The sequence below is a fragment of the Euleptes europaea genome, chromosome 1 (assembly GCF_029931775.1).
Source record: "Euleptes europaea isolate rEulEur1 chromosome 1, rEulEur1.hap1, whole genome shotgun sequence".
In the NCBI taxonomy this organism is placed as follows: Eukaryota; Metazoa; Chordata; class Lepidosauria; order Squamata; family Sphaerodactylidae; genus Euleptes; species Euleptes europaea.
The window spans coordinates 94,451,259-94,457,242 of NC_079312.1; the positions used below are offsets into that span (position 1 = coordinate 94,451,259).

Here is a 5,984-nt window from a genome sequence, read left to right on the forward strand (position 1 = left end):
GCATTAGATATTAAGCGTTCTGTGAGGGCTAGGAAATTATCCCCAAACCACAATGCAGATATAGTAAACCTGAGATGGAGTTGACTTTTGATTATCTTATTCTTGCGAACAAATATTAGGTTTAAAGCACACTGTGAAAGGTTGGGCCTTTCTAGTGGAGAAATTAATGGCTGACCAAGGAAAAAAAATATTTTTCTACCATACAGGTGCTTGGTAAGTTGTCCTTTCTCAAGGATCATTTCCCCTGATGTAATGCTGCTTCACTGTGTTTAAAAGAATGGTTGTCCTCAGTGATATTTTACCATGTCTTTTCTTAAAGGATTAGAAACACTATTTATCTAAACAGATAATTTTATTTTCTATTAAATACCCTTTACACACACACACACACACACACACACACACACACACACACACACACACACAGAATGTGCTCAACTGTCTAGTTTTCAAAACAAACTGTAGTAAATGAGAGGAAGAGGCATCATTCAATTAGGGCTGTCAATTCGGTTCCACCTGAACCGCAAAACCGCCAAATTTTCCCTGGTTCGGCAGTTTTGTGGTTCAGATGGAACCGAACCGCAAAATGGCGGGAAACTGCGGTCCCGAACTCGGCAAGTTCGGGGGACCGTGGAAAAAATTCGGCAGGTTCGGGATCCGCCAAACCTGCCTTTTCCCACCTTTAAGGAGCTCTCTGGAAGGCAAGCAAACTTGCCTTCCAGAGAGCTCAACCCGGTGGGGGACAGGATCGCCTTCCCTTTCCCCCCCAATCTCCCAGGCAATCCTGGCATAGGATTTGTTCCCCCCCCCCCCGCACGCCTTCAGGGCTTCCCTGAAGGCATACGGGGGGCCCTGTAAACAGATCTGCACTTTCCAGCTGGAAGGCGCAGATCTGTTTAAAGAACCCCTCACGCGCTTTCATGGAAGCCCCATGAAGGCCCACGGGGGGGGGGGGAATTTCCCCCCAAACTCCGGATCTCGCCCGAATTTCGGGGATCCGAAGTGGGGGAGTTCGGACTTCGGCACGGCCTGAATTTAAAAGGGCCGAATTTTGCCGAAGCCAAACTGTACCAAATTTTTTTCAACAGCCCTACATTCAATTTCTGCCCCAGAGCCAGAACAATTTAAGTAGGAGGGAGAACACAAGAAAGAAATATTTGGTCCCTTATTTGCTCTTTCCATGATTTAAAAAGAGAGAGTGGGGAGAGAGGGGGGGAGAGGAAGCAACCACTCCAAGCATGTCTTTTCAGGGTGATCATGATAGGGGACATGCCATATTAAATCTTGAATCAATCCTTTTCAGTATTAGATTTTGTATTAATCCATGCTTTGATTCCACTCTGCCCTACTGAGTGGGAATGTTATGGGAAAGAATGGTGACAGGAAAGATTCCTTGAGAAAATGCCACAGGGAGCTGCTGTAAACAACATGAGCTATATGCATAGATAGAAGGCCTGTAGCGCCACAGAGATCTAAGGCATATTGTTTATGGAACCTCACAAGGACAGTGAGTATCCAGAGGCTATGCTAGAAGAATGCATGTCTTAAAGCAATGATGGCAATCTGACTTCTATGCATATCAGTAGAACGCACATTCTCAAGGTTGTCTACGTACAACAACCAACCAATGTATCGCCAGTCCACATTCCAATATTGATTATACTAACTCAGATGTCACTAGTCCGTTTTTGTCACATACTGCTATATGTCACGTGCAAGTCATAATGTTGTATTACTACACACCAGCGAAAAGGTATATAAGGTGACATTATGCTTGTGTCAAATGCTCTCTGCATTCAGCAACCCTTGCTTGCTAGCAGTGACCTTTATTGTGCACAATAAATCAAAGATTTTTACTTTATTTTTGCCTGTGGTTATTTCGTACTTGGACAAAGCACCAAGAGCCGAATCCTTAGAGTGACCTGCGGGTGGCTCTAACAATCAGAAGTCAGGATACTTTCCAAATTCCAACCCATTATATGCCGCTGAGCTCGCGTAAGGGTTGATCCAATGTTTGTTGCAAGCTCAAGTCTCTTCTTTTGCCTGGGCAACTTTTTCTTCTAGATCATCAATCGTCTTTTCCCATTTTGCAACAGTTCTTTCTGCAAACTTGGCCAGGGTTTCAGCCTCCTTCAGTTTGTCAGTGAGAAGCTTGATTTCCTCCTCGTATTTGTCCTCTTTTTCAGAGTACTTCTCCAACTGAGCATAAAGAGCTTTCAGGTTATTGGTGACATTCTTCAGCTCCTCTTCCAGGTCGCTGCATTTTGCCTCAGACACCTTGGCTCATTCTTCAGCTCTTTCCAGTTCTCCCTCTAGAATGACCAGTTTACAGGCAACCTCCTCATATTTGCAGTCAGCCTCCTCTGCAATGTACTTTGCCTCCTTCAGTTGCATCTCCTGGATTTCCATTTTCTCTTCATCTTTCATAGCCCTGTTTTCAATCACCTTCATGCCCCTCTCACTTTTGTCTGCTACCTTCTCCATCTCCTCCAGCTTCTGCAAGGCAGTGGCCAGGCGCTCCTGGTAGGGTTTCCAGGTCCCTCTTCATCACTGGCAGGAGGTATTGGGGGCAGAGCCTGAGGGGGGTGGGGTTTGGGGAGGGGAGGGATTTCAATGCCATAGAGTCCAATGGCCAAAGCAGCCATTTTCTCCAGGTGAACATATCTCTATCGGCTGGAGATCAGTTGAAATAGCAGGAGATCTCTTGCTACTACCTGGCAGTTGGCAACCCTATCTCCTGGACACAACCCAGTTCTCCCACCAGCTGGATCCAGCTAGGGCTGTTGAAAAAAAAATTGGTATAGTTCGGCTTCGGCAAATTTCGGCCCGTTTTTATTCGGGCCGTGCCGAAGTCCAAACTCCCCCACTTTGGATCCCTGGAAATTCAGGGGCATCCGGAGTTCAGGGGAAAATTCGCCCCCCATGCGCCTCTCCAGGGAAGCCCTCTGAAGGGGGGCGGGGTGCCCTTTAAACAGATTTGGGCCTCCCGGCCAGGAGGCACAGATCTCTTTAAAGGGCACCCTGCCCCCTTTAGGGGGCTTCCCTGGAGAGGCGCGGGGTGCCCTTTAAACAGATCTGTGCCTCCCGGCCGGGAGGCACAAATCTGTTTAAAGGGCACCCCGCCCCCCTTCAGAGGGCTTCCCTGGAGAGGCGCGGGGTGCCCTTTGAACAGATTTGTGCCTCCCGGCCGGGAGACACAGATCTGTTTAAAGGGCACCCCGTCCCCCTTCAGGGGGCTTCCCTGGAGAGGCGCGGGGTGCCCTTTAAACAGATCTGTGTCTCCCGGCCGGGAGGCACAAATCTGTTCAAAGGGCACCCCGCCCCCCTTCAGAGGGCTTCCCTGGAGAGGCGCAGGGTGCCCTTTAAAGAAATTTGTGCCTCCCGCCCGGGAGGCACAGATATGTTTAAAGGGCACCCCGCCCCCTTCAGGGGGCTTCCCTGGAGTGGCGCGGGGTGCCCTTTAAACAGATCTGTTCCTCCCGGCCGGGAGGAACAGATCTGTTTAAAGGGCACCCCGCGCCTCTCCAGGGAAGCTCCCTGAAGGCACGTGGGGTGGGGGAAAGGCCGAATTTATTCAGGAACACCCCGAACTCGGCCAATTCGGCTCCCTGGTTCCCCCCTTTTTGAGTTCGGTTCATCGGAACTGAAAAACCGCTGACTTGAGAGAAATTCGGCTGTTTTTCAGTTCGGGCCAAACCGAATCAACAGCCCTAGATCCGGCTATTCAGTACTTCCACCTCCCCCTTCAGCTTTCTCACACTGCTCCCGCTCCTAGTCATGCTGGCGCTGCAGTGCTTGGGCACAGTCCTCGGCCTTGCTGGCCTTGTGCTGCAGCACTTGGATCTTGCACTTCACCGCCTCCAACGAGCCAGTCATGGCAGCGGCCTTGTCGGGGCTGAGGCCAGGGCTGGGCTGCACATGGCGCAGTGTGGCGGGGCTTCTGCGGGCAGTTGATAATTTTTTTTTTGTATACTATGTTTATACTCCATCTTTCTTACTGAGACTCACAGAAAATTCCATGGTGTAAATCAATGAAATCAATAGGATGGGCATCTAGTAAGCAATAAAATAAAATGAGGATTGCAGAAATCTGACACAAAGTATAGAGTATTAGGCATCATATGTTAAAAATGAAGACAATGCTATTGTGAAAGTAGAAAACAATGCAGTAAAAATAATGTAAGTAGAAAACAATGCAGTGAAACAAGGATAATACGCACAGCAAACAGATAATAATAGTTGGGAAAGAGCAGTCTAAAAAATACAAATATTATGCACACTGGTGTATCCATACTCCTATTATAATATAGCCCTATTGTCTTTACAAAAATGTCCACTTGAACAATTCTGTTTTACATAGTTCATGGAATGAAAGTAATGGATCCCTTCTGATCTTCTCAGGCAGGCCATTCTACAAGGTGGGGGCCACAACAGAAAACACCTGTGTACATGTGGCTGTTGATCTTGCCCATTTGCAAGGTGGCACCCATAGAAGGCTTGGCTCAGACAAGCAAAGCTGTCATCATGGAGCAAGGGAGGAGATATGGTCATGCAAATACGATGACCTTTGGACATCATCAAGGGCCTTTGTCTGTGAATGCCAGTAACTTGAATTAGATCAGTAGCTGAAGGCCAGCTGTGAGGGAGCAGGGAAGGAGTTTCTGTCCTACTTTCCCCACCTTTATGGACCCTCACAATTTTCTCCCTGTTACCAGTAGCTGAGAGGAGGTGGGAAGCAAAATGTCCTTCAGCCTTCCCAGCCAGCATTATGTCTGCCACTCGGTGGATGGAAGGGAAGAGTTCCCTTTTGCATCTTCACTGTGTAGCTATTTTGCTATGGCATTGACAAGAACCAGATTTCTGTCTGATCCCCGATCAGCTAGGAGTGGGCTTCTGACCAACAGGCAGCTGCCAACTTAGTGATCAGCAGCTGTTTGAGTTATTTAATGCAATCTAAACATTTCATAGAATGAGAGATGGAAGGGACCATCAGGGTCATTTAGTCCAGCCCCCTGCACAATGTAGGAAATTCACAACTACCTCCCCCATACACCCCCAGTGACCCATACTCCATGCCCAGAAGATGGCCAAGATGCCCTCTCATGATCTGCCTAAGGTAATAGAATCAGCATTGCTGACAGATGGCCATCTAGTCTCTGCTTAAAAACCTCCAGGGAAGGAGAGCTTACCACCTCCTGAGGAAGCCTGTTCCACTGAGGAACTGCTCTAACTGTTAGAAAATATTCCTAATGTCTAGACGGAAACTCTTTTGATTTAATTTCAACCCGTTGGCTCTGGTCCAACAGAAAACATCTCGGCACCATCCTCTACATGACAGCCCTTCAAGTACTTGAACATGGTTATCATATCCCCTCTCAGTCTTCTCCTCTTCAGGCTAAACATACCCAGCTCCTTCACCTTTTCCTCATAGGACTTGGTCTCCAGACCCCTCACCATTTTTGTTGCCCTCCTCTGGACACATTCCAGCTTGTCTACATCCTTCTTAAATTGCGGTGTCCAAAACTGAACACAATACTCTAGATGAGGTCTAACCAGAGCAGAGACCTGGACACTATTTCTCTGATCACCACGTAGTCTGATCAAAAGACTGAGGCTGCCCTGACACGGTGTCTGTGGTCCTCATGGTGCCTGGTACCCACATTAGAAATGGTTCCGTTCTCATCAAATGTAGTGCAACAATGATCATTTGTACATACAATTACAGCAGAGATTCCAGATATAATTCTCATCCATCCTGTTTTCCCATCCTTTCTGTATTATGGAGCTTTTCCTAGGAGCTGATTTGTTATGATTTTGTGCAGAATAGAAGCACAATTTCTTTGATGCCTGGATGATCTTTGTGCTACTGTTTCACCACGTTTTCAGAATGACATGTTTTGACATGTGTTGGAAATATGATTACTGGTGCTGTTACATGATTTGTGTGATTTCTGTTTCTAACATTACATGTCATGATGAAATAA

At 47.4% G+C, this 5,984-nt stretch overlaps 1 pseudogene; it reads right to left on the minus strand.

Moving 5' to 3' along the window:
- Positions 1 to 2,011: 2,011 nt before the first annotated feature.
- LOC130479186 (tropomyosin alpha-4 chain-like) lies at positions 2,012 to 3,876 on the minus strand (annotated as a pseudogene).
- Positions 3,877 to 5,984: the final 2,108 nt, after the last annotated feature.